Raw genomic sequence first — 10,000 nt, forward strand, 5'->3', positions numbered from 1 at the left:
AAACACACATGTATTTTCCGAATAAGTGAGAAATGCAGGCCGATGAAAGTCAAATTTCGTTTCGGAAATTAAATCTCGCACAACTACCGACACATAACCAAACTTGCGTACATTTACATAGCATTAACCCTCTAAATAATAAACAAATGAAAGCAGAAAAAACAACATCGCTACCCACCGCGCGCGCTCCTGGCGGCGGGAGTAGGAACTACTTTGCACACAGACCGACATAGCCCCCTGCCAAAAACAGTAAAATAAATAATATATATAAGTCTTTTGGCGGGAAAAAATTTCTCAACCGCCTGGGAGCACCCTAGTGTGTGCCTGTCTTTAGGTTATGTTACTTTTAACTTCATTTTCTACAGGCAGACGCGAGGGTGCTCGCCCATTATTTTTATTTTTTTAAATTCTTTCCTACCTTTGGTGTGCCATGCAAGAATTTATCGTCAAAATGGCGGCCCCGAGTGCAAATTTCTCGTCTGCACTGCTGGCTGGATGATTATGTGATGTTTTGAAGGAGGGTGTTTTTTTTTTTGTTTGGATTTTGTGTGAGGGGGGGAGGGGGCTGGGCTAGCTTTTTTTTTTTTTTAAATTTTCTAAACATTCATCTCTTATGTAACAGTGTTCAGCATTAAAAAATTTAAAAGAAGAGGCACTTACTCATCAATTTCAAAACAGCCTATGAAGAAAAATAAAAAAAATTTAAATTCATTCCAGTTTTATACATTCATGATTTGATCACATGTATAACTTTTCTTTTTTATTACCTTATTTAATTTTATTATTATTACTACTATTGCTGCTACAACCTAGAAGATACCTCAGTGATACTAATACCTGCTGGTAAAGTTAAAGGTTTCACCTTTCTTTCTTTAAACATATCACAATACCTTTCTTGAGTTAAATATTATCTAATGGCTTTAAGAAGTTATGGTAATGTTCATCAGTTATAGAGTGTGGGTTTGTGTGTGTGTGTGAGAGTGTATTTTGAAGAGGGCTTTGGTGGTTGGGATGGTGAGGGTGGTGGGTGTTGTGTGTGGGGAGGGGGGGGGGGGGGGAAGTAAAAGAGTGTTCATTACACGATTTCTCCTGTTGTTTGTAACAATCACACCTGGTATAGCTATTTCGAGTGGCAAATACAAACTGCAAAAAAAAAACATCTATATCATTGCCAACGGCCATATCACGATGAACACACCGGTTCTCGTCCGATCACCGAAGTTAAGCATCGTCGAGCGTGGTTAGTACTTAGATGGGTGACCGCTTGGGAACACCACGTGCCGTTGGCACTACTATTTTGCACCCTACAGAAAAAAATTTTTTTTTAAAAATTTCAATTTTAAATTTTTTTTTCCCCCACAATCACCACATTTCCCCCCCCCCCCCCCCCTAACACACACACACACACACACTCACTCTCTATCAATCAATCAATCAATCAATCAATCAATCAATCAATCACTCACTCACTCACCCACCCAGCAGCAGCTGTGAATCTTTGCATGTGTATACCTCATACAAAATTCAAAGTGAAAAAATAAATAGATAAGTGTATATGTATGTATGTATGTATGTATGTATGTATGTATGTATGTATGTATGTATGTATGTATGTATGTATGTATATATGTATATATGTATATATATATATATATATATATATATATATATATATATATATATATATATATATATATATATAAACACACACACACACACCTATTTTGAAGTTTCTCTGTTTCAGTGGGCAGTTATGTATAATAATGAGAGATTCAAAAAGACGTTGATAACAATGTCATCAATGCCTGTTTAGTGTGCTCATTTGTTGGATGGTCGGCAGCAATACTAGAGGTGGTACAGCTGTAACCTGTAAAATTGTACCTGCAATGTGTTGTGTATGGAAAAAAATAAAAATTATATCATCTAAATTTTTGTTATCCAACAATAACCTTCCCATCAATGCATGATGTCACAGTAGCCATAGCTCTACTCTTTCTGCCATATAACATTGGGGGAAAAAAAAAAAAAAGGAGCTATTAGAATAATAACAAAAGATAAAAAATCATCTAACTGCAGACCAAAATTCAAAAAACTTAAAGTCCTGACTGCCATAAATGAATACGTTCTAGAAACTTTTTATTCATTCTTAAGAAAAAGAAGAAAAAAAAAATTATTATTTTTTTTTTTTTTTTTTTTTTTTAGATATTCGCACATAGGTATAACACCAGAAATGCTAGTAAATTGAGGATAGTTGAACATAACACTAGGCGATTTGAAAATGGACTAAATTACTTGGGAGTAAAACTTTACAACTTAATATCACAGAAAATAACTAAAACAATTTACCAGTATTAAAAAAAAAAACAGTAAAAAAAATTCTTCTAGAATATCCTACCTACCCTCTGAAGCTATTCTTTAATTTGATTGATAATAGAGAAATTGAACTGTTAATTTGTTGAATGGACTTGTGATAACAGCTGCTTCATGTTTTGCATAAAGTTAAATTGTGTAACATGTTATGTATTTTTTTTTTTTGAAATTTTTTTTCTTGGTAACTTGCATCATGTAAATATTAATTGTCTGCACATACATGTTCTATATCCCGGAGCCTTGACTCCACGTGGGATCAACAGAACAAAAATACAAAAAAAAAAAAAAAATCCAGCTCACTAATCTAGGTGCATTTTGCTAACAATATTTGGAATATATATATATATTTTTTTTTGTGTAACATGCAAATTCTGTATTATTCTGCACACATTATTTATAATCTTCTATCATTTTCTTAGATAATAACTATTAATTCATAAAATAGATTGTGTGTGCATAACCTCCTGGAAACATTTGCACTTACCTCCTACTTTACTTTTTCATTTAAGCAATCCTATTCGCATGTATACACTTAGGTTGCAGCATCGAAATTGTGTAAAATTCAAAGTGTGTATTGCCTGAAAAAAAAAAAAAAAAAAAAAAGACATACCAAATATTTGCATACAGCGACACACTACATATTTGCACACAGTGGAGTTTTGCGGTAATTAACCTAGCACAATTTACCACACGCAATCACACGCCCGCGATGAGATAACACACTCGCTGTTTTCCTGTTGACCGGCACGAGGAGTAAGAAAAATTGATATTTACACGAGCACACACTCCCACACTAGTCACAACGTCGGTCATCAAGTTGTGTTGAAAATTCCTGTAGCCTCTGTTTTCCCAAATGATTTCACTTAAAATTTCATTTAACAAGACCATAAACAAATTTACAATACTAATTTCTTAAACAAACACTTCAGCGAACAAGTGACTGTCGCATTCATTACAAAGCTTACAACTTAACAGATGTTTCCGATGTGAAATAAAATAAGAAAATGTTTTACAACCAACCTAGAACATTTAGTCAAAACGTTTTTGTCCTGGTTTATGATTATTTTCCGTGACATGAATGTTTCAAAACTAATAAAAATACGAATGCAGCCAAATATAATGAAGTTAGCACATAAAAGACGACTTAAAATATTTCATTTTTCGAGAATTGGCAGAGCAAGAACGCACAGGTCCAACGGAAATTTCTTTAAAGATAAACGACCATCGGACAAAAACACCCCCTCCCCTCATCCTCAAAAATACGTGAATAATATACTTTTTCAATTATATTTTTATCGTTTTTTTTTTTTTTTTTTAATATACTCATTAAAACTTCAAAATAAGCAGGTACTCGTGTGTTTTTCTCTCTACAATGTACCTGATCTCGGTGCGTAAACCTACATCATTTAGAGATGGAATTAATGTACACATACAAGTAAAATTTTGTTCCATTGTAAAATTGAGAGAAAGAAGGTTTTCCAAACGCATTAAGTATGGAGACTTTAAATAAGATTACGAGCTTATAAATGTTTGCAACGAAATAAAGTGACCATGTATCTGCAATTTCAAAAATATTTTTGCTCTGCTAACCTCACATGCAAGCAAGTAAAAATAACCTCACAACTTACTTACCTCTCTCAATTTCGCAGTACCAAAACATAGAAGGGATAAATAGGATAGTTTTTATTCGAAATCCTGCAAGAGTTTTAATTTTTATTAAAATATTTCTCCAATGTAGCATGTGTGTGGAATACTTCATCAGCAACTTGCATCTGCACCTTGAGTGAATTGAAGGGCAGCCAGTTTTAAAAGCTAAACAGAAACTGCACTCTTGAGAATGCATCAGATCCAAGTGAAATGCTTGTTGTGTGTACAGTTAAAAGTTTTATTATTCACACAATGAAAATGTAAACAAAATTTACTCACAATAATAATCACATCATCCTTGGAGGTGCACGAAGAAAGCCATTCCAGGTGGCACTGAACAAGGTGATTTGCTAGTGCTTCCACAGCAAACAGCCTTCATGAAATTATCTCCACATTTTCAGCATACTATACACTAAAGTATACCTAAGTTAATTTAACCATTTTCAAGTGATTCCAGCACAAATTACGTATTTGATTCCTTGAATAACATCTGCAAATGAAAAGTTCCCTGTTTGGTGTAGCAGTAAATTTAAACAGCTCGCAGTGCAAATTAAACAGTGCAGCTGCCATAAAAAAATTACACTATTAGTGGAACTGCCCATTATGTCATCGTAGACTGCTGACATTTAGAAAACATTGAAAAATCAGTGCTAAAGAAGCCCTACATTACTTTCGCTGTCCAAAGTGCGCTGCTCCCTACGTGAGCAAGGCATCGAGAATTTTCTGAACCGTCCGCAACCAGAAAATTGGGTAACCAGATATTTGCAGAGAGAAAAATTTTATTTTCACTTTGCTCTTGCATTCTGTAGGATCAGTCTCGTCATGGCAGATACCGCAGCAGCGACTGCAGCACCAGCTGTTGCCCCATCACAGGCAGCTTCCCCGAAGAAAGGCAAGGCTGCGTCGAAGAAGCCACGAGCCAAGCCCGCGCACCCGCGCACATCTGAAATGGTGGCCTCTGCGATCAAGAGCCTCAAGGAAAGGGGCGGCTCATCACTGCAAGCCATCAAGAAATACGTCGCCTCTACCTACAAAGTAGATGCGGAAAAGCTGGCACCTTTCATCAAGAAATACTTGAAGGCAGCAGTGGCTAGCGGCGAGCTTGTCCAAACCAAAGGCAAGGGTGCGTCTGGCTCCTTCAAGCTGGCTTCAGGGACCACCGGTGCTCCGGACCAGCCCAAGGCTCCAAGCGGCAAGCGTGGTGCAGCTGCCCCTAAGGAAAAGAAGCGATCCGTAGCCAAGAAGGCAGCGGTGGGCAATAAACCAGTCAAGAAGACTCCGCCTACAGCAGAAAAGAAAAAAAAGGCAGCAGCTGCAACCCCCAAGCCCAAGAAGGCACCTTCAAAGGCAAAAAAGGTGTCCAAACCTCCCACGAAGAAACCCCGTGCTCCAAAGCCAAAGAAGGTTGCCCCAAAGAGCAAGTCGCCCAAGAAAGCAGCCCCAAAGCGGAAATGAAGATGCCAGCAGGACCGCTGGCACTTTCTGTGGCACTGTACCACCTTATCGGCCCTTCTAAGGGCCAACAATACTAGTCATGAAGGTATCAGTTGTTGCAATCATTGCCTCCTATAGCCACACCTCTGCCGTTAGGTAAAATTCTGGTTAAAAAATTTCTTATGGTATTTGAAGCGGGGGAAATAAATAAATAAATAAAGAAATTTATCAATTACATTGTGTGTATAGTTTAGGTGCAAAATTATTTAAAGTTTTTAAGCAGGAAAACGTCTTACAAACATCTCACTCTTATTTCAGCATATATATATATATATACACATATATACACACACACACACACATATTTTTTTTGTAAGGATTAGGTCTCAGGGTATTAATGGTGAACTTTATGCTGCTGCTGCTGCTGCTGCTGCTGCTGCTGCTGCTGCTGCTGCTGCTGCTGCTGCTGCTGCTGCTGCTGATGGTGCTGCTACTGCAGACAGGCACTGTTTGAAGAGTTTTTATTTCCTATGCAGAATACATTGCATTGTGTGCAAATCTTTTGTGTACAATATAAACAACCACCTCAAAACACAGACACTATAACTGTGTTTTTCCAAATTCTTATTAATGTAATATATTATTGGCTGGGTAAAGGTCAACGACAGCTAATAGGTACAAAAAGCCAGACAACTGTTTTCCTTTCAAATTTGACAGTTATTTTTAGCCCTAATAAGGGCTGTTTTTTTTTTCCCCCTTGCAAAAAAAATGGCAAGGAACTCAAGCACGCTCGCCACGGATACGCCGGGCAAGCTGGATGTCCTTGGGCATGATGGTGACCCTCTTGGCGTGGATGGCGCACAAATTGGTGTCCTCGAAGAGCCCCACCAGGTAAGCCTCGCTGGCCTCCTGCAGCGCCATGACGGCCGAGCTCTGGAAGCGCAAGTCTGTCTTGAAGTCCTGGGCGATCTCTCGCACCAGGCGCTGGAAGGGCAGCTTGCGGATAAGCAGCTCGGTACTTTTCTGGTAGCGCCTGATTTCTCGCAGCGCGACAGTGCCAGGGCGGTAGCGATGTGGCTTCTTCACTCCCCCCGTGGCCGGCGCGCTCTTGCGAGCCGCCTTGGTGGCCAGCTGCTTGCGCGGCGCTTTGCCTCCAGTAGATTTACGAGCCGTCTGCTTCGTGCGCGCCATCGTGGTCCGTCTGCGCGTGCTGTAAAAATTTCAACAGTTTTGTTAAAGCTGTGGTGCACTGCGATTGGCCCGGCATCTCCATTGGCTGGCGAGAACAGCCAATCACAGCACAGAAGTCGATCCATAGAAACTAACGACAGAGGCGGCCGAGCAGCAGATTCATCGCGACCTCGGAGCTGTTCGGATCGTCGGAGTGCGGCCCTGCCTCCTTCTTCGCTTCGCACCGCTTCGATAGCTCGTGGACACGAGGGTGGCAGCCGACCTGCGAGTTAATTTTTAACAACTCGACAGGTCATCTCGAGCCTAGCCCGCTCGGGTCAGCGGCGAGCCCCCTCACAGCGATTAGGGATACGTTTTTGACAGACCACACGCTCTTAAAGCAACAGACAGGCATTCCAGCAACCTCCCCCCCCTCCTACACCCGCGCCCTGGGGCCGGCTGGGGAAGGGGCCAGTGGCATGCAGGAACAGGACATCCCGTCCCTGTCAATTCCGGACAACCTTCCGCCTGGCGCAGCCCTAATTTCCTACGAGGGAGGTACTTTTCAGGTACAGGTACCTGACCACACCATATCAGACACCGCACCCCCCCAGGAACCCACGAACATGGACACGACCACCTCTGTCCCTCCTACCGACTCCGCGCCGCTCATGGTCCCCGCGAGCGACATGGCGAAATTCAGGGCCTGGCTGCACTTCCAGGAAAAAGAAAAGAATGCAGCAGAGCAGCGAGAGGAGGAACAGGAGCGACAAGCTGAATGGACCATGCAGCGGAAACGGCAGCGAACAACAGCGCCAGCAGTCAGGCCACCTGAAATCGCGGTTACAAATCGCTTCGCCACGCTCGCGGAGGCAGACGCGTCCCGACCCACGGCAGGGCCCTCCAGCGCCCCCTCTCCACCCGCTCCAGCTCCGGCCAATCAGGGCGCAGCCGCCCCCTCCACCCGCACCCCGCGTGCCTCAGGACCGCGCAAACACGCGCTCAGGCTGGTCGTTCCAGACCAGTCTCTCTACAGCCAGCTGGTGGCTCGCATGCGATCTCTCGCCCCAGGGGCCGCGCAGATTTCTCTCGTGCGCGAGGGCCTGCAGATCGCGTGCGAACACTTGCAGGCATACCAATCTCTCAAAAAATACCTTGATTCAGTGCCAGTCCCGTACTACACTTTCTGTACAGCCTCTGAGTTGCCTCAGAAAGTTGTTGTCCGCATGCCGCGCGCCACGCCAACGGAATCAATCCGAGAAGACTTGGAGGCACGTGGGTACACCATCTTGGACGTCTACCAATTCCACAAAAAATGCGCGGACCCTGCCGATCCCACCAACACCTGGGAGGAGCCACTACCGCTCTTTAGCGTCACGGCCGCTAAGAATGACACCCTCCCTCGCCTCACGTCACTCACAACTATCAACATGACCCGTGTTGAAGTGACACAATACCGCAAACGTGTCGGAGACGTTGCGCAGTGTCAGAACTGTTGGAAGTTTTTGCACACTCGCAACTTCTGCCGACTCGCCACCAAATGCAAGCACTGCGCCGGGCCCCACACATACGCCGCCTGTCCCAACCTCAACAAAAATCCCAACTGTGCAAACTGCAAGGGAAATGGCGTGCACGAGGGGAACTCCAAACTTTGCCCCGAATACCTGAAGTATGTGCAATTCCGTCAGGATCAGGCGTCTTCGCGCGCAGAACTCGCGCAGCCTCTTGCGACACAGCCAACACCAGCTCACTACCCACTGCTACCACCCCCCGCACCCACGAGGCCAGTGGTGCCAACTTTCTCGTTCGCACAGGCGGCGAACAACAACGCACAACGCATCATCGTACCGCAACACACACCAGCTCCCACCCCCCCTCCTCCCCCCACCCCCTCCCAACACCCACCCCCCCTCTCCCAAGCTCCTACCGCAACTCCAAGCTCCCTCGGCGACTGTGCTGGCATCCAATCCGCCATGTCCGACCTCCGGGACCTGATGAATTTCCTGCGCGATGCCAACTTCGCCGCATTCATGGCACACATGAAGCCCTACATGCTCCTTGCCAACACAGCCACCGATCCCTCAATGAAGACCCTCCTGCTGGTGCAGGCCCTGACAACCTTCTCCGGGGCCGTTTAATGGGTACACATCCTCCTGCCCCGAACCCAGGTACCCTTTCCATCCTGTACTGGAATGCTAATGGGATAACCACACAACTCTACGAACTTGAGAGAGTTCTGGAGGAGTACGGAGTGGAAGTGGCCTTAATTAACGAAACATTTTTAAAACCTACAAAACGTTGCACTATTAAAAATTACATAACCTACCGCACAGACAGAGTAACTGCCGGAGGAGGAACTCTAATTTTAGTCCATAACCGACTTCAACACCACATAAATAAACCTTCAGAAACCAGCCACATAGAAAATACGTCTATAAATATTCGCACAAATACCGGCCACATAACTTTAGTCGCAGCCTACTGCTCGCCAAATAAACCTCTGCTAAATACAGACCTCAACGAAATAATAAACCAACCGCACCCATTCATTATAGCTGGTGATCTAAATGCAAAACATAAACAGTGGAACAGTAGATATAACAATCGCAAAGGGGCAGTGTTAAGCGAACACTCACTACAAAATAAATATTTAATCCATGCGCCGATCACTCCCACGCATTACCATGCTAATATCAGCCATCAGCCAGACGTTTTAGATATAATTCTCACTAATATTCCTAATATAAATATTCAACTAAAAGTTCTGCCAGAACTTGATTCTGACCATTTGCCTGTACACTGTGTTATTGAAACACATGTTCTAACACACCCAAACCCAGTACTTTGTCGAACCCCGGTCATCAACTGGGAGACATTTAAAATTGAATTAGAGGAAATATTTGAAAATAATAATATAATAATAACTTCTAAAGAACAAATAGACCCCGCGGCCGAAATAATTCAAAATACATTTTTAAACATAGTCAAAAAGCACACCACGTTTTTAAATAGGCGCGAATTCTTAAAACATGCATTTCCGGATGCCGACCTCCTCCTAATAAATAAAAGACAAGCACGCCATAAATACCAAAAATTCCGCACACTTGAAAATAAAAATAAATATTACGCACTTAAAAATCAACTTAGGCACGAACTTCTCAAATTAAAAATACATAACTGGGAACACTTTGTAGCTGATCTCTCTGATAGCATGAATAAATTCTGGAAAATAGCTAAAGTATTAAGAAACACGACTAAAAATACAAACTCTAACCCGGTTCAATCCCCGACAGGTACACTTCTCTACGAACCATCTGATAAAGCTAACGCAATTGCCGATTGCTACGAACAGCAATTTACACCGAATAACGACATCGGA

At 42.8% G+C, this 10,000-nt stretch overlaps 1 non-coding gene across 1 annotated transcript; it reads left to right on the plus strand.

The window, feature by feature from the left end:
• Nucleotides 1-1,170: 1,170 nt before the first annotated feature.
• LOC134543527 (5S ribosomal RNA) lies at nucleotides 1,171-1,289 on the plus strand. The gene has a single exon (XR_010077017.1). It is a non-coding gene; the product is annotated as a 5S ribosomal RNA (ribosomal RNA).
• The last annotated feature ends 8,711 nt before the right edge of the window (nucleotides 1,290-10,000 follow it).

The sequence above is a fragment of the Bacillus rossius genome, unplaced genomic scaffold, assembly GCF_032445375.1.
Source record: "Bacillus rossius redtenbacheri isolate Brsri unplaced genomic scaffold, Brsri_v3 Brsri_v3_scf116, whole genome shotgun sequence".
NCBI classification, from domain to species: Eukaryota; Metazoa; Arthropoda; class Insecta; order Phasmatodea; family Bacillidae; genus Bacillus; species Bacillus rossius.